The sequence below is a fragment of the Dermacentor silvarum genome, chromosome 2 (assembly GCF_013339745.2).
Source record: "Dermacentor silvarum isolate Dsil-2018 chromosome 2, BIME_Dsil_1.4, whole genome shotgun sequence".
Classification (NCBI taxonomy): Eukaryota; Metazoa; Arthropoda; class Arachnida; order Ixodida; family Ixodidae; genus Dermacentor; species Dermacentor silvarum.
The window spans coordinates 91272544-91295628 of NC_051155.1; positions in this window are offsets into that span (position 1 = coordinate 91272544).

The following is a 23085-nucleotide window of genomic DNA, read 5'->3' on the forward strand; positions in this document are numbered from 1 at the left end:
AGACTGTCACGTGACGCTCCCTCCTAGTTTTTTTTCCTTCCTTCATGGCGGCTTAGGTCTCTAGCTAATCGCATGAGGCGAAACCGAACGTCGGCCTTTCGAACGTGTACAAGATGGCGGCCCTGGAGGCGGAAAGTGGAGGATGGTATGGCAAGAGTGAGGTGGAAAGCGGAGTGGCGGCGGCGACCAGGTACTTGTTTCCGCGGCCAGCGCGGGAACAATACGCTCATCGCGAACCACGCGTTCCCGTTTCCCGCTTTCTTTTTGAACAATGAGCGACGCAACTGGCGGAAATGCTTCGTCTGCCGCGGCTGCTAAACGAGCTGCCCGAGCTGCGCCAGCGCCGCTGCCGAGAGCGCCCTGTCGTTTCAGAATCAAATTCTTTGCCATAATATATTGCGAATTCGAAAAATCTAAGCAGCTGCGTTTGAATTTGCATTAGGGAGTGACGTAACCGTCGGCGATCATTTTTTTTTACAACCGCAACATTGTGGGGAAGGCGCTCACAGAGGCTTAACATTCTGCAAGCAGTTGTACGATTCGAACAGGCAGTTTATTCTGAATACCTTCACGCCGTCCTTGTATTACGATGTTATTTCTACTCATTGTGAAAAGCAGCGCTAGTTAAACACGGACGGACAGAAGAAACACAAGGACGTGCGCTGACTCGCAAGTGGCACTTTATTAAAAACACATGAGCTTTTATACATGAGTAATTATGAAAACTCAGATTAAAAACGGCAAATAACGCAAACAGCATCCCCACGATGAACTGCTATCACTGATACACATGTGCAAATATGCATCACCGCCCCACAGCTTAGCACGTGGCGCCAAAGCATCCGTACTAGTGTACGAACACGACCGCGTGCAAGTCCCCATGTCGCTAAAAAATTCGGTGTCGGCGCCGAAGCTCGTTCGGCGAAAAATCACTCTGGACTACAACTACGCAGGCCCTCCGTGTGGCGCCGAGGCGATACTGAACTAATTCAATTTCTCAAAGTAAAATGCGTCAGAAAAATCGTAAAGTACAGCCTCAAACACAACCTGGAGACAAGATAGCGTCGGATTGTATTTAAATGTGCGAGAAAACGATTCTGTTACCCAGAAATTCAAACACAAACTCTTTTCCAGCGTTTCTACCATTCATAAAGCGGCGTGGCCAGCTCGGTTCCTTGCAACAACCCCATCGAGACGGCACTCGCCTCCGCGCAGCCAAGGCGCGCGGAGGCGAAGGTGGAGAAAAGAAAAGAGAAAGCTGCTGTTGCCGGAGCTCTTAAAGAGCTCTCCGGCAACCGCTCTTTACTGTCATATTTGCAGGCTATTTCTTATTCTTTCATGTTTCTCGTGTTTTGCCCTTGCTTTTAATTTCATGCTTATTTCGCCACGCTGTTACTGTCAGATTTGGAGGCTAAAACTTTCGTTGTTTTCTCGTGTTTTGCCCTTGCTTTTCAATTTCATGCTGAGTCGCCACGCTGTTACTATTATATTTGAGGGTTATTTCTTCTTCTTTCGTGTTTCTTGTGTTTTGCCCTTTGCTTTGTCTGGCACGACCAGGTCTTGGTGTCTTTCCTTTAACTCTCTCCGTCTCTCTTCTTCTTTTTTTTTGGCATGTTCACTTAACATGACAGGCGTGTCCGACAAATGTGCATGTCAAACACGCTTAACAGCGACCCATAATGGGGACCGTATCAAGCAGTTGTCCACTGCCATTAATATCAAGCACGCCTTGTGAAGAACCCCGGTACCAACAAGGAATCTCCCTGCCATTGGCTCTCTTCCTGGGATTTTTTTTATTATTTTTTGTTATTTATCTATGTATTTTTTTTGTGTGTGTGGTTTGCTCTCTCTATCTCTCCTTTTTCACTTTGTTTTGGCGCCTTCTTTCCTACCTGAAGATATAAAAAGACTGTTGCGAGAATTTCCTGTATCCCTTGAAAAAGGTCGGTCCACCGACCGAAACTGTTGGGTAAATAATAAACCTAAGATAACCGCGAAGTTGTACTTCTGATTTTCCTATATATATATATATATATATATATATGTGTGTGTGTGTGTGTGTGTGTGTGTGTGTGTGTGTGTGTGTGTGTGTGTGTGTGTGCGTGCGTGGTGTGTGTGTGTTTGGTGCGTGTGTAAACAGGCGAATTCACGAGCACACAGCATAAAATAAACGCATAAGTACAAAGAGACAACCATTACGTTAGCGCTAAAGTATAATAGTGTCGAGAGGGGTAACATAGTGCATTCGCAAAAGCGGTAACAGTCTAACGGTTTCACGAACGTTTTTTGTATAAGGTATGTCCCTTGCGCGGAAGCAATGTTCGTTTTCGTGGAACAGGAACAAACATAGAACTTCATCTGTTTTCCTATTTTCGCTGCTAAGGTATACTTACAGTCAGCTCTTTGCTTCGTGTCACGTCATCTTGGCACAGAATGCCTTGAACCATACAATGCATACGTTGGCGTGTGCTCGAAGGCCCAATTTAGGCGTTATACTTAATGAGCGGCCTGAGTCCGGTTCGGGCTACAAGCCCGCGACCGGCCCGGGCCGCTGCTCATGCCGAAGCCCGGCCCCAATCCCCCACGAAACAGCTGTACGACCCGACCTAGCCCGGGCCGCAGGCCCTTGCTTTCGGGTCGGCCCGGACCAGTGCAGGGCTCTAGGACACCAGAGAGTCACCTTTTCCTTTTCCGCAGTACTAATGTTAGAAGGAATGCGCTAGAACTTCAACCTGAAATTGTTGCTTTGTGTCTTTTCACAAGCTTTTGCGTTTTTCGGGAGACCTTGCTGTATGGTTTTGAGCTTGCCGAAGTGAAGTCTCGACACAGCCAGTGAACAGTGAACCTTTGTTGGAGCAGCTTCCAGCTTTTCCCGGTGTCTCCGGATGTGTTCAATGATTCCGGAGGCTTAATAGTTTCCATGATGGCTGAAGGCAGATCCAGGACGTCCGTAGGCGGCTTCCCAGCATTAGTGGAATTCGTGAGGAGCAGGCTTCTCCCTTTCTGGCACCATGGTGGGCCGCCGCTGACGGACGTCCTGGATCCCCTACAGGCCTTCTGCCGTCATGGAAAGCATCAAGCCTCCGGAACCATTGAACCATCCGGAGACACCGAGAAAAGCTGGAAGTTGTTCCAACAAAGGTTCACTGTTCACTGGTTGTGTCGACGCTTCACTTCGGCAAGCTCAGAACGATACACTCGCTAGGTGGCATACTGTGATCAAGTAAGACAAATTATGCATAATATTTATAAGACAAGTCCTTGTGGTTTTACTAAAGTTTGTCGTATCTGGGAGCTTAATATCTTGTTCTCACCTCAAAAAAACATCGGTTAGTGATTTGTAGATGCCATGTGAACATGAAGTTGGTATGTAATGATACCGCTCCACGACGAGAACACGTAGCAATAGTCACCAGCTCAGGATAGTATAAAAAAGTAGTATAACTAGCTGTAGACAGTCGTGGAGTACACAATTTCACTACTAGCGCCATCTGCCGAGTATGGGCTAACCTACACGTGCCCACTGGGTACTGCGGATGTTCTCTCACACCCATGCTTTCGCCGCGCGCGTTGAATTTGCGTCTGTTTAACGACATGTTATTTTTGATTTCATACAAGTTTCCTGCATCTGGGATCTGGCTATCTTGTCAACACTTCGCCATAAAAAGAAACGGTCAACCAAGTGTCGACGCTAAAGACACATGGTCGACTTAAGTGCGTGTGAATTACGATACGAATAAGATCGGAAATCATTGAATACTGGACATGAAAAGAGACAGCAGAGAGAGAGAGATATATATATATATATATATATATAGTAGTAACTGGATTTTTGAATGGGCCAAGCGTATTTAGGAAAATCAGAAGCACAACTTCGAGGTATCTAGGGTTTATTTTTCCCAACAGTTTCGGTCGGTGGACCGACCTTTTTCAATATATATAATATATATATATATATATATATATATATATTCTACATTTATTGATTGAGTGATTTCAACCAGCATGTACGTTAGGGACAGGAAGAGTAAAGCAGAATACAGGCCGCTGGCCAAATGACTTAATAATCTCTGTTTTATGAATATGTATTTGAAATACTTCTAAGTGAGTTAGTGTCAGTGGAATAAAACTGCTGTGATCCACATGCGACGGTTCCCGCGGGTTATACTTTGATGATGATCTTTGTTGTCACTCTTCTTGCTTATTATTATTTTATAAATTATGAATTTGTCCTTTGTTTACTGTCGAATATGAAATAGCCAACCTATTATGACCTTGCCACAGCAACTGATGCAAAGAGAATATCACTGAAGTTGGAACTGCAGTCAATTCCAAACGAGCTTAGCGTAAAGCCGTTAATTAGTGTTGTGTGCATTTCTATTGCACGACTTATTACTGTGTCCGCGGTGAGATCGTTGGGAATGTGGGCATGTGTATCAGGGGTATGTCGCAAGAATTGCAGAGTAAATTGTTTTTCTGCCACTTTTGCTAAATATACATGTTTCCTTTGTAAAGCAAGCAACGATTTGTTAGTCATGCCCACGACAAGTTAAGCACTCATTACAATATGTCCCTGTTAGAGGTAAAATAATTAAATCTCTTTTTGCAGTTGGCAATGCTAGGTTTTCATCTCTCGCGGCCACTTTCTTAATATTTTGCTGTCGGTGTCCACGAGAGCTCTCGTGAAGCGCATCGACTCATGTGTGTTCCTGTTGTGATGCCTATGATGTCACCTCCTTTTTTAAAAACAGTACCTGAGGATGCGCTTCGACAACAAGGTCGGAATCACGGCGTGTTTTGTCTACTTCTTCCTCAGCGTAAGCAGTTTGGACTGTTCATTGTACATTCGCTGCTCATAGATGCTTAAGGATTTCCATTAGAATGTATGCGGCGTTTGCGGCGACACCAGTGAGCGTGCTCTTATGTCAACAATCACTGTCTTTCTTGATACAGCGATGTCGAACAAGCATTCTTCAGAATGTTGCAAAGACTCCACACACTATAATGCTTGCCGACGTTTTGCAATGTAGATTGATTCTCTTATAAAAGTCAAACGCACAATTAAACATGGTATGTGCTCTACATGCAGCAACTATCACGTGAATTGCTCCATGCTATCCTTCCGGTCGTAAACCTTCGGTCACAATTTGTTTACCCCCCTCCCCCCCCCCCCAGTCATTTCCCTGTCATTCGAAATTGTACGCGGAACAGCGGGCTTCCTGGGCGTGGACATTATGTCAGACCATCTAATAAGCAAGCTCAATGATTATCAACTCGATTATCACGTAGAGATTTTGCCGCACCATTCGCTTCAGATGTGCCTCAGTAGCTTTGCGAGCGTTCTGATTTCTTGATCGAGGGAAACTAGTAATATAACCGTGGTGGACTAAATTTTCTTTTCATCCCCCATGCTTATGGTGAGTCTGATGACACTACGTCGAAGAAAGTGTCCTACATTGCTGAAAACAGTATGTTCATTTACTTTATTACGGCATTTTGACCTAGATAGTGGTGTCATTGGGTGCATGTATTTTCTGTGTAATCAAACAAAAAATGTCGCAGTTCTGTCTCAAAGGCGAAGCATCGATTGCGATGGCAAATTAGTGGATAGCTATACGAAGTAAGGATAGTATATTTATCGGCCTGATAAAGTTGCAACATAGGCATACTAACTAAATTAACAAGTGTGGTATCACGCGCGCACAAGCACACATGAACGCATCTCAAACGATGAACCGCGGATACTCGCTGTCGAGACACTGGGGCGAGGAAGCGCGGCAGCAGAACGCGAGCGCATTGACCTTCGGCTGCCGCTCACAACAACTGCGAACTAAGCTGCGAAAACACAGCACTAGGCGGACTTTGCCGCCGCCGCAGATGGCTTTCAAGATACAGCAGCCGCGGGTAGCACGCGGCGCGCGACGCCCCCATATACCCTGCCTCCGAAGCCTTGCTTCTTGGGCGGGCGCGCCTCGCCGCTCGGGCACGCCAAAGGAAAACGCTCCCCCTCCCTTTCTACCCTCCCTCCGGAGCGTTGTACGCGAGACGTAGCGCTTCCTTCCTATTAGACAGTTTTTAGTTAGCGTGGTTACCGGAATAGCGGGATCGAATGCGCATGCGCAGAACGCTAAACGAGTCATACCGTTTACCGTGCGCACGCTATTTCTCAGAGTTAACGTTACCGTGTTAGCGCGTTTACGTAGTGTACGTAAAAATGGCGGCGGTCCCGGGCGCCCGCTTCGACCTCAATTGGAGTTGCTGTTGAATATTCACTTCGCTGGTAGGAAATGACTGCGTAAATGGCTTTCGCTTACCTTCAGGCAGGATCGACAATATGTTTTTATGGATAATTTAGCGGAGTTTTCGAGATCGCTTCTTGTTTCGAACGCGCCCAAACCTAACGAAAGAAATTTCTCCGAGATGTGAGCGCCATCTGTCAATAAAGTCGGAGATAGGCGCGACGACGGCATATGGCCTCTGAGATGGGAGGATTTCGGAGGCTATGTAGGCATCTTGTACTGCTTGTCTGCTTCGCTGCAGATCGGCGACATGGCATAAAATACAACGCGCTCCTGCTTCCATTGCGCTGCCTCTCGAACTTTCAGACGCACACACATACTTAGGTCCCTAGTATGGAAATTCAAAGCGTAATGGAATAGCGTCCCGCACGTAAACTACGCTATCACGCTATACTAAAACTCTCTTTCTCTGCAAAGTTCGTTTGCAGAACGGTAACGCTATTTCCCGTAACCCCGCTATTACGCTAACGCTAACTAAAACTGTGTCTTTTATCGCCCTTGGACGGAACCTCACGCGACGACGGTGGACGTCGACGGCAGAAATGCGCTTGGCAGTGTCCATATAATTGCTATCACAATAAAGTATCGAATGATCTGTCTGGTTGAGGTTGATTCATAGGTCATTAAGGGCACGAATGCCTGCTATATAGGTCAAGCCTGATCATCACGATTTCTTAATAAATGGACCAGCAACGTTCTTATTATTGCTACGCATCAGGTGCTTCATACAGAGCACTAAAAACTCTCTGAGAGCAGCCTGGTAAGCTCCTAAAACAAAGTCGAGCGTACCACCGCCAGTGGGAATCTACACGCGCTCTATTGCACTTTCAACAAGTATTCCTTCTAACACATTCTGTATAGGTCCAATGATAAAACTGAGTTGCAGGCTACCAGTGTTTGCCTCATTCCCCTTCTTTCATTCCGTCCTCTCTCTCCCTGTCATCTTTGTGTACCCCTTTCCCCATTTCCCCGGTTAGGGTAGCCACCGGACGTTTATTCTGGTTAAATCCATGCCTTCTGCCTTTCTCTTTCCTCCTCCGCCACTGCAGGAAGAACCTTTCCCGCGATCCCCTTTACGCTGTCTTGAGCAAAGCCGATTCTAACTTGCGCCTGCAAATTTCCTAACTTTATCACCACAGCTAGTTTTCTGCCGTCCTCGACTGCACGTCCTTCTCTTGGATCCATTCTGTAACTCTAATGACCACCGCTTATCCATCCTACGCATCACATGGCCTGCCCAGCTCCATTTGTTTCCTCTAATTTCAACTAGAATATCGGCTATCCCCATCTGCCCCTGATCCACACCGCTTTCTTCCTGCCTCTTAACATTAGGCCTAACATTTTTCGCTCCATCGCTCTTGTGTGCGGTACTTACGCTGATCTGGATGTATACGTGGTGAACTGATAAATAAAGCGGTGGCGGGAACAACATCGATAATAAATCTTTCTAAAGATTTTCTCAAAGCCAACAAAATACTTGACATTAACTTCAATTCTCTTCTGCCATCGTAATGGAGAGGCTGCGCTTACGGGTGTATGGGACATTGCTTAAGGGGGTATGGAGCCATTGCTTAGGGAGGTATGAGCCATGTTTTCTTACGTGACGGACAGATTTAACTTTGAAGCAATTTCATTTTGAAGAATCGCAAGCGGCAATGGCGGGCAGATCCACCGAACGAACTCGACCCATCGAACGCAAGCATTTATTGTTCAAACACAACTTGTCCCTCATCAGTGTGATCCGCTCCAAGAACAGCGGCACACGCCTTGTAAATTTTAATGCACATTAGAGTTAGAGTTTGCGGTAGGTGTAAGGAACTCTTTCATCAAGGGAAAACTGCCAGCGTTAAGCACTGTGAACGGGTACGTATATACCCTCCATTTTGTGTGGGATAAGCTTCGCTTACCATCTACTTCACCGGAATGGAAGGGCCGAGACGAATTCTTTTCTTAAATATCAGTAAATTTTCAAGCCAAGGTTAGTAAATGTAAGCATGAGTAGAGCCTTCTGTATTTTAGCTATATCGGCAAGGACATCATATTAGTACGTCGTCCTGAAGGGAACTTCGCGTTAGACGACTCTTGCACAGAGAGGACATTATAATATGATCGTACGGTCGTCCTGAAGGGACTTCGCGTTAAACGACTCTTGCACAGGAGAGTTCATAGAGCACTTGAGAGTACTTCGGCCGCTCTCGCTGATTATCGCCTCTTGAAGGCGCTAAAATGACGCCTGAAGGACGCTCCCGCGATATACTAAAATACGGGAGGCTTAAATCAGCGCTACCGTATTCCATAATGGTAATGTTTATTGTCGCATCGTATCTGGTTGGTCATTGCTTCAATCCTACACTGTTATAGATGCCGTAAATGCTCACAATGGCGTGAAGGAGTGTAACGCACAAAAAAATGCGTATTAAGAGGTTGTTTTTGTTAAATTACAAGTATTTTTACCTTTGTTGTTACTTCAGGGCCACCTATTACAAGTGCAATATCGTGTAAATTGTTCGTCTTCATTACAGCAAATTCTAGGAGCAGTGGAATCTACAGCGCGGCTATTGCTATTTCAACAGTAAGTATTCGTTTTAACACATTCTGGTATAGGTCAAATGATAAAGCAGAGTGGCAGGCTACAAGCGTTTTGCCTCATTTTTACACATTCTTTGTATGCGCGGGTTGTGTGGTAAGCACGTTCCTCATTAACCTTGTACGTGAATTATTTTTTAAAGGGCGCTAAGTTGCAGATAAGATGTATGATGTATGTTAGATGTTCGATAACATGTAAGATGTGTTGCAGATAATGTATACATCTTATCTGCAACATCACACACCGGACACAGGAGATGCAGTTTTTGTCATCTCCCACACATGATGACCGAGAAATTCACTTCAAAATATGCGCTCATTTCCAGATCCAAGACCACTTGCCTGCCTGCCATGAAAACCAATCTTTCTGCCACCGGATTTTGCTGTTACTCCAATTCCTTTTCCTCTTCTTTTTTTAATGCGAAGCATTTCTCTGCGAACAGTTGCTATTTTGACAGTATCTATCAATCTATCTATCGATCGATCTATTTATATCTAGCCGCCTACGTCTTGGTGCTCTCATGGTCGTTTTGTTAATTCGTTGGTACCAAAATTGGCATAATATGACAAGAGTGTAGACGAATATAAATGATAGGTTATGACAGGAATATCATGATATGTGTGTCATGTAGTTTATGAAAAAGCCGCCTACGTTTTGTGTGCTCTCATGGTCGTTTCGTCAAATTGGTGTGTACCAAAATCGGCACAGTATATGACAAGAGTGTATGACGAACATAAATAATACGTCACGAGATGAATATCACAACATGTGTCATGTAGGTGAAGCAGCCGCCTTCGTCTTGGTGCTCTGAAGGTCGTTTTGTTAACTTGGTATGTAACTGGAATGGGTTTGGACGTGGTACTAAGAGAAAGAAACGCTAAAGCGTGATTGCAGAAGTCATAGTCTGAGCACGACTCAGCAAAAATGACAATTACTCAGTGAAAATGCTTAACAGTCAAAAACCACTGAAATGGTTCGGACATGTGTACTAAGTGAAGGAAACACTAAAGGATGATGGTAGAAGTCATCCATGATCATGACTCATCGAAAGTGACATGACTCATGGAAAAAATAATTAACACTCAAAACCACTGGAATGGTTCGGACGTGGGCCCAAAGTGAAGGAACGCTAAAGGATATAGAACTCATAGTGACGAGCATAACTAAGCAAAATAACGACTCAGTGAAAAAATTAACACTGAAAAACCACTCAAATGCGTTCGGACATGAGTACTAAGTGAAGGAACACTGATGATGGTGTAAGTCCGTCATGAGCATGACTCAGCAAAATGACCGTGACTCCGCGTAAAATTACTAACACTCAAAACCACTGAATGAGTTTTGGACATGGGTATTAAGCAAAGGAAATACTAAAGATGGTGGTAGAAGTCATAGTAATGAGCATGACTCAGCGAAAGTGACAATGACTCAGCGAAAAAGTCAAAGGCCTGCGCAGCACAGTCACAGCGTAACTGCTGGATGATGAGATGAATAAACATTTATTAGGCCCAAAATATTTTGGTGGTGCCCACAGGTACCAGACGGGGTGGTTCCCGAGTTACGGGACCCATATGTTCCCAGCATCTCCTGGCCCCTGTCCGTCAGTGCGAGCTGAATCGGTAGGGCGGGGCTGGATAACAAGGTCTCCCATCGCTCAATGGGTTGGGATTGGGGGTTTCGCGGGAAGGGGAGGAGTGGCTCAAGAGTAGCTCAAATTTGGGTACCACGTACAACAGGGTCTTCGCGGCAGTCTGTTCGCCACGTTTTGACGAGAACTATCTGAACGTCCACCCGCGTCGACGGCGAGCTGCGCTTGTAATGTCTCTGCACAGCAGTCTGCTGAGCCCGATCAAGCCTTAGAACTGCAACTTACATGCCGGGCGCGCCGCCTTTGCAGGTACCTTAACTAGATGGCGCCACCATACTAGCGGGGGCTCCGCAGCTCGGGAGCACGTCGATTGAGCGCCTCGTCTGAATCGCATATCGTCGTCTGCGCCAAATCTCGTCACCAGATTTCGAAAATCTGGTGAAAATGTGGAGCTTTTGGTGGCCAGGCTAGCAAACTTCTAAACCAGACAACATCTGGTGAAATCTGGGGAAAACCACTCTACCGAAATACTGCCCACCGTCGCTGCTAATCCAACGTTTACCACTAGGGAGCGCCTATGGCCACCCGATAGTAAGGCTGATAAGCTACCGCTACGGCATAGTTAGAGTGCACAGTCGACCAAAGCTTCTATTTCCAACGCATCTCGAGTTATAAGGAGCTTCACTAGACGGCGCCAGCTGTTCTAGTGAATGAATGAAGTTAACACCCGCGAGCAACGCTGGGCCGCCGGCAACATGTCAAGTGGCCAGCCAGCCCACGTGCAGTTTTGGCAGTCCACAGTGTTCGAGTGCAGTTGCTCCCGCTCATTTCGCGCTTTTTTAGCCTCCATGAATTCGGTGGCCTGAGATCCACCCGGAACTTCGCAAGCAAAACGCATCGCGATTTGGTAAGCTCGTCGGTAATTATTTACTTGTTGTGACGGTAATTATTTACTTGTAAACGGCTATTGGAATCAGCCCATAACAGCTTACGCTGTAAAATAATTAACACTCAGAAACCACTGAAATGAGTTCGGACATAAATCATAGGTCATGACATGCGCGTCATGTAGGTCATGAAACAGCCGCCTACGTTTAATTTTGATGCTCTCATAGTCGTCGGTAACTTGGTCACTCCCCGCACTCTGCTTCGCATAACATCGATTCCCACAGGACGTGGGATCTGCCGCCCTTTTTTTTCTATTTAAAATAAGAGTCCTCTTCCCTGGTTTTGACTGGTTTCTGAATATTTCCCACCAGAGTAATCACGTTGGAGTGGGGTGCCCCACGTGTCGCCCCAGTGTGACGTTGGTATCAATTTTGGCCACAAGGTGTTGCAATCCGACACTGAAAACCGTGGTCTAATCCGTGCGCCCTCTCACTCGAGGATTCGCGCCACCTTACTAGTGCTCACCATCTTGCCCGTACAACAGCGTTTGTATCTTTGAAGTTGGTGACCAGATGTCAATGATCATAAGGAATGTCCCTGTCCGAAATACTAATATTTCGAAGTTCAAGAGATCATGGCTCATTGCCATTACAGCTCATGATGTGACCATGGATTTCATACACAGCGCACGCTTAAAGTGACCCATCGGGGCCGGTGAAAGAGCTGCAGCAAGCGATAAGCGTGCAAGCCGTCAAAATAGGAAATAGTGCGTACAATTGTAGTGCGCCTTTCGCTTGTTTACTACGCATCACTGTGGCATTTCATTACCATCGTTAGCTAATATTCCAACGTTGCCTAAGCGTCCTTCAAATATGAAGGTTTCCGCATTCATTCTCATCACCTGACGCTGGCATGTGCATCGAAGCCTCCGTGTGCATATGTGATATATTATAGAGGAGATCAAGCAATCAGTCAATCAATCAATTAATCTTTATATTCACAGCAGACAGCAGAGGGATACTGGAGAAAAAGCCGTAGCTTGACGAGCTCCTGAACCCTACCAATTTGAGATAAATAAACAAATGCGCATAGAAATGATGCGGGGAAAAAAAGCTTCTAAAAGCACACACACGATGCGGCATTTCTACCATGCACTCTTCATATTTGTTACATCTTATCTGCGAGTCCAGCATTTCTTTTCCGCGTTACTCCGCATATTATTACACGGACGCTTGCTTTCCTCTCTGGACGACAAAGACAACGGTCAGTTGTCGACTCCTTCCTACAGGCAACTAGGCAGAACGCCGTCATATATAAAGCTGACTCGTCTTTCTATACTTCCGGCCAAGGTCCTCCGGTCGTAGTATGACACTAATGAGAGCCCCATTTCGCAGTTGGCAAGCCATTTGGTTGCGTTGCGAAGCTCATGAGGGATTTTATGTTAATAGCGCTAGCTTGACAAGTTGCATTCTTTAATATACCGATCGGGCTGTATAAGCTCCATTTTAGTTATCCTCACTCAATATAGTAAACGATATTGGGAGTGACGTTGTTGTGTCCTTTTCCTTTTAATTTTTTGCAATGACTGCTGCGCCTTTAGTCCTGCTAAATACGTAAGAGAATAATAGTAACTTGTGACTCATGCAGCCGCAAATGGCTGTCTGCACGCGTCTAATAATAATTAAAACAAGACTGCTACAAAATTTGATCGCTCTTGGATGGCATTCAACCTATTCTTTTCGCCGCCACTGTCAACTTCTTTCGTAATTTTTCTGTGGCCGAAATAACGGGATTGGCTATTCTTTCTTTATTAACTCCAATGACTAACCAGCACTGTGTTAGAGTATGCAAGTGCTGCAGTTTGGGCACGTTGGTAATCCTTAAGGAAGAATGAAGAAAGGCGACACGAGAACGACAAAAAAAAGGCACAAGGGTTGGAAACAGCACATTTTTCTATTTGTATGCTCACCTTTTGTTTCTCCGTGTCAAGTTCATGCTTGTTTACCTTTACTTCAGATTATGTAGACGAAGCAAGTCGTATTGTGGTGCTATAATCCTTGGGCACATGCTTTTATATATTGAATTTTGTTACGTTTCATGAAAAGACGTGGTGCTTCCTATGTCCAAAACATGAGCTGAAGGCTTCTTGAAATATAGGAGCTGGGCGCCTAATTAATCTTAACCATTTACGGTAATCCGTAAATCTGTCACAGCGCATATAATTCTTTTGGGCTAGCAATACCATAAATGAAGCAATAAATGAATAAATAATTCACTCAATCAATAAACTCGGCCGAAAGAGTTCTAACACGCACACTTTTCTATTGTTTTTCAGTGTATCCAATATCACTTTTTACACGAACATGATCATCGGGCTGGCAGGAACTGTTTATACAGCTTGGTAAGTGTGACATTCGACACTTGCAATGATGGTTAGGTAATCAACGAAAAAAAAATAGCGAAGCGCTATAATAATCACTTATGAAAGTCCTTCCTTCCGAGCTACTCAGAATAATTGACTGATGCAGAATGACTCCATTTGGTGTTATGAAAGAAAGGTGGCTTTTATGACATTACAGTATGAGTTGTTTGTCTCATTTATAACCCCATGCTTCGTTTTCTAAGGAACGCTATTGGAAACTTGAATTGGTTGCTTCGCACCTTAAGTTTCGGACAGAAACACGATAATTTCACTGTAGTATTCTGACAACCTTGTGAAGTCACTTAAGGACGCTGAAAAACGGAGCCGGATTATAACCTCGCGGCTCACAGCGAATAGAGTTGTTTGGTGCACCAATTTTCCGCAAACGCGAAAAGTTAAGCCGAACGAACACATGACAACAGCGTGCACACGCGTACGCTGGATAAGCGCTGGCGTATTGTGCGTGCACTGTGCTCGGCGATTCAAACGCTATATTGGGATCGAACTGCGGCGGGCGCTCTTTGCGCCACTGGAGGGCACTGGGGTGCTATAACGTAAATATATTCCAAAGTTCTCTATTCTATTTCTGCAATCAGCGCACCCCGATTGTTGAAAAATGTTGTTTGGGACACCCCCACTTCGCTTGTCTGTGGCAGAACGTCAGGAAAACCACGAGAGCTCCTCATCTGATATGACGTGTACACACACATTATGCACGATTATATCGAACAAAAAGAAATTATTATTTACGATTCTATGCCTTTTTATCGCCATCCTTCCGCAATTGGTCAAACGTTTTGGGGCTGCGCTCATTTCTCCTGTCTCTCACGCGACGTCACCAAACCGCGAAAACTCACCGCATCAAAGTGACCTGTACGCATTACAGATGTGTTAATATGCCGAACAGAAGTGTTTTTTAGATGCGAGAGCATCTTATTCTCGGGGCAGTGTCCATTCTGCGGAGTCCGCACCCATACTGCGCATGTGCAACTCTCCCTCATTCTCCTCTCCTACGCAGGTGTGCGCTCTCCTCCTCCCCTCTCCCCCTCTCCGCCACAGGTGCGGCGCAGCAAATGATTACATATAACTCTCTCTCTCACTCTCTCCCTCTCTCTCTAAGGGTACGCCGGTAGGCGGCGCAAGTGTCGCGGCGCAGTACTGGCGGAAAAAAAGCAGGGAAAAGATGGATACGACCTGATACCTTAAAATCATAGGCAGCGGTAGAAGATAAATTTTTGAAAAAGAAAGATAATGAGAGGTATACAAAAATGCTAGATAAAGAACATGTGTAGTATACCTGATTAAATCAAGCAGGCTAGGTGACTATTTGTCGCCACCCCGTTTCAAAGGGGATGCCAATAAATCATCATCATCATCAGTATAAAGCGCGCGTTCGCTGTGCTTCCGTCACCAATTCCTAGCGCACCGTCGCTAGGAATCACGCACGATCTCTAAAAAAAGACTCAACAACCTCGTACAAACATCTCCTCTCTTCTCAATACATTCTCTCACTCTAACTTCCATTGCGTTGTGTTGCCAAGTGAAACGAAACGGAAACTCGATGCGCACTCCCCGCGATTCTTTCGCATCCACCATGGTTGCCCGTAGGGTGAGATGATGTGATTTTTTTCGAATAGCCGACGCCTGCCACGTTCCGAATTGGATAGAAGATGGCTGTCCGCCGATCGCTATGGAACTCACTACCCGGAGCTGCTGAAAAGAACTGATTTATTTGCGTATTTGCGTCTCGCATCTCTATGACGTCGTCGAGCCCTTCCCGCACGTACACGAAATCCCTCTGCAAAATTTTTCTGCGCTGGGGATCCGATTTAGCTGCGTTGTTACGCTTCCGTTGATCGTCGCCGTGATTTTCTACCAGGCACCGAAAGCGGAGCAAGAAGAAGCCGGCCAATCGCAGACGCCGGCGCCACCCTCAATTCACCAGGTTATCTACTTTCACAGCACTAGCCCGGCCCAACTTAACCATCTCCGCTTCTGCGTGCTCCTCGCCTCTGGTTACTGAATTGGATAGGAAAAATTGGCTGTGGTTTAGCTCTGGTTAAACCTAGTCGCGTAGCGATAGCTAGAGACCCCCGGCTGCACTTTGGCTTCGCTTGTAGTTAGAGATGTTCTTATTAAACTTAGTGGTTTCCCACTAGACTAAGAAAGCAGGGACGTTGTGGTCAACCAGTGGGTAAAACTGCGGCCTCAACTATGCCTGCGGCGACGCGAGCTCCCCCATTCTATACTCCGGTTATCACAGCTGCGGAGCGCGGGTTGTGACCCGAGGGTTGTGACTCCAGCGCTCAACGGCTGGAGCGGTGGCCGTGCGGCGACCTCGACGAGGGCAGTAGCCGGAGAATCGAGTCCCGTGGGGTGATGTCACAGAGGGCGTGGCGAGCGCGCCAGCTGGGGCGGTTGCCAGGCAATGGCGGACGCGCGCCTGTAGGAGCGGTGGCCGCGCGGCCATCGCGACGAGCCAAGTTGCTGGAGAATCCAGGCCCGTGGTGTGACGTCACAAGAGGGCGCGGTGAGCGCCCAATAACTGGGCGCCTCGATGCCAGCGCCGCCGTTCAGGTTAGAGACAACCCCGCTGGCGCCGCCATATTGAATCACACGAGCTGAGACTCAGCTACGCTTACGTTCATAAATAGTGTTACTCGCGGCGCACTTCCAAGTGCTTTGCCTTGATGAGGATGTTTTTTCGGTATCGCATCTGTACATCTTTATAACCAATAGCCGTTAACTTGTCGAAGGTCGAAGACGTAAATGTATGGCGCCGGGAACATGCCCCAAGTTGCCTAATTCAATCACATTTAATATGCCGTGTGTATGTTTGAATATGCGCTATTTTTTTGCGCTTCGATGCTTGGTATATAAGGTTTGCGACCGCCCATGTGTGGAAGTTTTTCTTTTTCGCTGTTGTATTTTGGTTTACACGTCACGCCTTCTTTACCGTAGCCAGCCACTCGCACACGGCGGTTAGCTTCCCTTGCGTTGCGCGTGCTCTTCGCGTTCGTTGCATTTATTTGACGATATCTACGCGCAATTTTGCTTTTTTTTTGCCCACAAAACTGTGTGCTGACAGGATTAAGCTGGTGTAAAAATAACTGCGATGTGAAAATAAGGTCTAGTTAGTGCTGTAGAGAAAAATGTAACGTAACTTGTCTGTTTCAATCTTGCGTAGTACACACAAGAAACCAAACGATGCACAAAATAAATTTACTTAGTAATGTCTACTACAGTCAGTCATGAAAGAGATATGTACATGAAAAATTATATGTACTGTGTGGCTCTTGAAGGTTATGTTGAAAGACGAGATAAAAAAATTAGCAAGGTAGGCTCGACACACAAAGTTCGGGATAGGAAGAGTTTTTTAATTTATTCATTACATGGGGGGGGGGTTTCAAGTGAGTACATCAACCTTATTTTACATAATATAAATCGAAAACAAGAATACAAACAAGAAAACGCAACCGCGGGTAATATTAATCAAGATATCCAGCCAGAATACATCAGCTACCATCGAATATGTCGCATCAGCCACATACATCGATGGCGAGTACAGAACATTTTATAAATAACCAATATAACACTGATAACTACATTGAAAAATAAACAACACTGCATACATATCGCGTACAAAAACCGTAATGAAACTAAGACAGTCAAATACAGATTAGCAATGTTTTTCACTTCGAAAATATAGTCCATGATGATGTAGGGCTGTTGACTTTAACAGACGGCGCCCATCCTGTCGATTTCCTCGTACTGGTCCTCTTCAAAGTGTTCTAAGTACAAGTAAAACAACAAAGTGGTTATTGATATGAAAAGTTGCCTTGTAAATACAGAACCCATTACAGTGCTTAAAAATAAATTTTCGCAGAAGTAATGCTGTATTTCCTCGCTTCACACGTTTCGAAGAAATGCACAGGCTACAACAGACACCATGCCAGAAAGCGCCGAAACAATTTGGTCCCATGATGCCCCTTAACTCTACTACACCTGGGCATACCGTGCACAGGCATTTAAATGCCGTCACAGTACTCACTACGATCGGGAATGAGCACGAATGACCGTCGGCTTACGAGCACCACGCTAAATATATATTCGGCTAAAAAATCGGCTATAACGTAACAACCTGAGATCCGCAGATATCTGCTGAGAAATCAGAGAAAATCACAATGCTTCGCTTGCCACGTACACAACAGCCGCTCTCCCCAGAAGAAGCACTGCGTTCTCAAATAACCAGTAGCGAAAAGAGAAACTGAGGGGAACAAAAGAAACAAGAGACCCACGATGTGTGCTTCCCGTAAAAAAGTAAAATAGGTGGTTTACATGACGATTTGTAGCTAATGTAAGACTATTTCGCGGCGAGGCATTTTCGTCAGTCCTTAAAGTAAGCGTACTAAAACGTCAAAAGCCTATGCGACGCGCGCTCGCAAACCATAGGCTACTCAGAAAGCATCGGTGCAGTGCTTAGTTCGTGAGCGAACGTAGGTACGTGAGCGAGGATCAGATAATACTTTCTTATATAGATGAAAAACACGGTGCTATAGTCTAAACTTTCTTGACACTTACCCCACAAATGTAGGAGCTATCCGTTGCCTTCCAGTGATACCGCTTTACTTGGGCTTCCCATCTCTTCCTTCGCTCTGGGTCCCGGGGGAAGCGTAAAAACGAAGCCCTTTAGGCGTCGATCCGGTGCACTTGGGAACACAACAGCCCGTCATGTCGACTCGATGCACTTGACAAGCTTGTCATTCATGCGGCTGAACACTGTCCAGCAAGTAGAAGCGTCAGCGAAGCATCCGCGCGCACTCTGTCACGAACTATAGGCACCGGCACCAAGCAATCGCAACCGCTCGCTGTGATTCAAGATGGCGTCGCAGCGAGAAAGCGGCGGCGCGGGGGCGGTCAAGTATGGCACCACCCTGAACGGCGGCGCTGGCATCGAGGCATCCTACGAATGGCAGAAGCGGTGGCCGCGCGGTGACCGCGACGAGCCGAATTGCTGGAGAATCGAGGCCGTGGTGTGATATTACAGTGCAGCCACGGCTCAAAGTGCGGCGACGGTGAAGAGGCGAAAACCTGGCGTAATATAGTTCTCGCTACAAAAATCTGTCTAGTAAGGCAATGCTATTCGCTTTGAAAGCAAACAAAAGTGACCACCTCAGAATGAGGAGAGCGTTTTATTGGCCTGCTCAAAGAACGCTGTGACTCACCGCCCCACGCTTGCGTTGGCGGTTACGTAAATTTGACGACAGGAGATTAGAATAGTTTTACCTTATAGGGCCCCTCGTTGCTCGTGCGTGCTACAGTTCGCCAAGGTACGCCATCCCGGGCTCCAAAGTTATGCTGGAAAGCCACTCCCCGTACGCGTAGCAGCCGCGCTTGTGAAACAGTGCCAGCAGCGGTTTTAAAGCGAAGCTCTCTTTGCGAACCCAGCTGCGCCTCTCTTGCTGACTGTGCCTGCCGCTGTACTTATCGCACGTTGTCGCTGATTGTTCGGCTGCTAAAGCCCCTCAATATTCCAAAAGTAGCGCTATTCTTAGATGTTGCCGCCACCGCGCTCGCCCCTGCGTTTCCTTCTCGCCGCCTCCTGTCACCCCAGCCTCCTCCGCTCCTCCATTGGCCATTCCGTGTCACGTCGAAGAACGCGTTGCGCTTTTGTATATTTTTTTCCAGAGTGCTCCTATCGCCATGTACGACCCACTGAAATCAAAGTGCTCTACGCGCGATCGCTGGTTTCCGCGGATTCCTCTGGTAGCGTGTTAGTGGTCGTCTGCTACGGAGGGTCGACATAGGCGGCGCCATTGTCGAGGTCGCGCCATAGAGTAACATACGGATTACTTGTATGTTACTCTATGGTCGCGCTAACCGCGCCAAGCGCTACCGTGAAACGGAGGAGGAGGGAAGTGGTTGGCGCTACTCTTAGATGTTGAGGAGGTTTTATCGACTGCGGGAGTGCGGCATCATCTAGGAGCAATGGCTCACACTACTTCGCCCGAAGCTATGGAAAGTTGGAGGGGAAGCCGGTCAGTGCATGCAGGTCGCTGACCGCTGGGGGAGAGGACGCGGAGATCATGGGAGAGCCGCAATGATACGGGAAGCGTATTTACAATTGCTAGTAGGTACAGCGTTTGACCGCTGGCGCCACGCTGCGCCGCTCGCGCGTACCATGTTTGTAGCCGCCGCCGTCGGAACGGAGGAGGCGTTGACGGAGAAAACGCTGGGCTGGTGGTGACTAGCCTGCTGTTGGGATCGGTGGTATTATAAACGCATCACTGTATTGATGATCCAAATATAATCTCACTATCAGGGAGGGAGCAGTCTACCTGACTTGAGCAGTATTTTTTTATTTGGGGTGTTGCTACGCTGCGCTCCGCAACACCCCAACGACCGCCGCTTCGCGTCGGCGCCCGGCACCACGGCTGCCGCCGTGGCGCCGGGGTTCAAGCGACCGCGCTGGCAAACAGTGAGAGAAAAAAAAGGGAAAAGCATGATATTTTAAAAAATGTAGCCAGAGCGGGTTTCGAACCCGCGTACGCAAGATTCGAAGCGAGCGCCGTAACCACTCAGCCATACAGGCACGCTTCCATTGGTTGCATTCGTGGCAAACCATATCATTGCGTTCGAGCGCCCTCGGTGAACGGAACCACCTAGAAACACGGTACGTGCGAGCGGCGCAGCGTGGCGCCAGCGGTCAAAACGCTGTACCTACTAGCAAATGTAGTGTTGCATACGGGGAAAGAGGGCCCCGGAGGATTTCATCTCACGTTGATCATGAGTTGCGCCCGTCTGCAGCCGCTGTGAACAGTTGTTTTTTCATTCATTTTCATTTCCGTTAATTTATCATTTCTTTAATTCAATTAGTAAGTACAAGTAATTCCCCCTTGTCGTCCTTGGTATCAGTGTTTGTTGGCTTCTTATGACATTTATGTATATATATATATATATATATATATATATATAATATTACTAAGTGAGTTTAGTTTATTCAGGTGTTGTTTAGCTTCTTTCGTCTATATTAGTAATTCGAGCGTGTGACAAGATGCTCTGAGACATGTGCTTGTTTTTTAGACGAGGCCTTGTTACCCTGCCAATGCATTCAGTTCCGAGCATGCGTATTCGTAGCCCTCTTTCGCCATTTGTGCTTTGTTTTCACGCATTAGCAGTTAGATAAAAAAATAATTTTCTATCTCGGTTGTAATTGTTATTTTGAGGCGTTCGTACAATTCTGATTAATGTGCGAACTTTCTTACTGGATGGAAAATTTTTCACCCTACCTTTCTCCTATCTTCTGCAAGGGTGGATTTCGTGCTGTCGTTTGGGCGGACGTCATTCAAGCGTCGGTGATGTTCTTTTCGCCCCTGCTCATCATCGGGAAGGTTGCCTACGACTCCCGGCGCGTGCATCCACCACTGAGGCCTCTGAGCGATTTTAAACGTTACAGAATACGCGTTTCGGTGAGAATTATTTACGTATTTAATAATACTGTCAGCCTTTTCACAGACATTTACAAGCGCTCGATGCAGTTACGGTGGATCGATCGTAACATGAACTTGAGTACAAGCAGACAAGGTACCGAGAGATCGCATGTAGCGATAAAGTTATCGGAGATAAGCCCACGGTATTTTGGTATTAACACTACGGCAACAAAATTGCTCAGGAAAGCAATGATATACACAATACTGCATAATAACATCAGAGCTCTTGCTGTGATAAAACAAAGAAGAGTTTACCTTCACGCGATCAAATTTTGTGCGACCTCTTATGAGAAAGAGAAAAAGAACTCCCCAGTCGTTCCTCCACATTATTTCATGTAATTTTGGACTATAGCACAGTATGAACTAACTATTCCACTATATGGCTATATATGGAACTAACTATATATGGCAAATTAAAGTTAGCAAAGAGTCCATAAATATGTCATGCCGCTTTATAAACAGGTGAGAATAAAGCAGGTGATATAAAATGGTCTCCATTCGCGCCGTGCACGTGGTGGGACAGCAAGGCTCTAACGACAACTAGAACGATTGCCCATTGTGACGTAGCTTGAAATTATTCGCGTAGCGAGATTCGCATTCACTTTACCTAATTATTAACCTAAGAGGTTTCGACGGTTTGCGCCGCTACTTGGTGCACCTTCGAAGAGTGGACCAGAGAGAAGAGAAATTCGCCGCGCCTCGAATGAAGCTGCTCTTCAGGAGTCGTCATTATACCTCGCCTTCCCATATCCCTGTCACAACACAAATCAATTGCTAGACGGGTCTTATTTTACGTACGAAATTGCAGCTACGTCACTCCCTGTTTCGAATGCTACAGTGAGGCTGCGTTGCCGCGGCAGCTTGCGCAACAGTAACCTTTACTGGGAAACGCATTAGCGAAGCGGTACTTGCTTCGCATTGCATGAAGGCGCAGGAGCGCCTTCGCAACAATTATGTGGTTCAGATGCTGGTTTTGAGCTTGTTCTTTATTGAAACATATGCTGTTCTGTATGTTGCATGCGTGATTCCAAATGATGCGTGCACTGTTCACCTGGCCGAGTGCTTATAGTCTCTGCCTTACGGGGATTGTAGTCTTTGCATTGGGGGGTATGAGCCATTGATGGCGATTGTTTACTGTCGACGTTACGCCACGATGAAATCCCGGGATCCTAGCCACAGACAGCTTCGCTGTAAGATAACTAAATTTTATATGCCTAGTTTTTCATATCCCCTTCTCTAACGTGAGTTCACAAGTGAACACTGGTACTTTCACTGCCGTGTTAGAAGTATCTTCGAAGACTTTATTAAACAAGGAGCGTTGGTTGGCAAGGAGGTGAAATGCTTGCCAGCAATAAAGTGAGCGGGCGTTATGCCACCTGGAATATTCGTGCAAGTGTGGAAGTCCACACTTCCACGAATTTTCGGAGCACGAGTCTTATAGAGCCTTGCACATGCTCCCACAATTTATTTTGTCATTAAAACTATGCGTTCCCGAATGCAGCTTTCCTTCCTCGAAGAAGGCAAAGCAAATATCAGGCCTGGAGGTTTGTCGTTGTAGGAGTAGATGTCAGTTGATTGTAAGGATATTCAACAACTGGGATTCATTGTCACCACAAGCTTCTTGAACGTCAGAATACACGATTCCGAGTACAGTTTGAATCGTCGTCAAGGTTTATGGTTCTTTTGGACACGGCCAGTAATCATCAGAGCATACGCGTTCCTGCTGTCTTTTAAAAATAATGTTCCAGCCAATTCTATGCATTTATGCATGCAATGTGCTCTAATTTCGAAGACGTTCTGCAATACCTGGA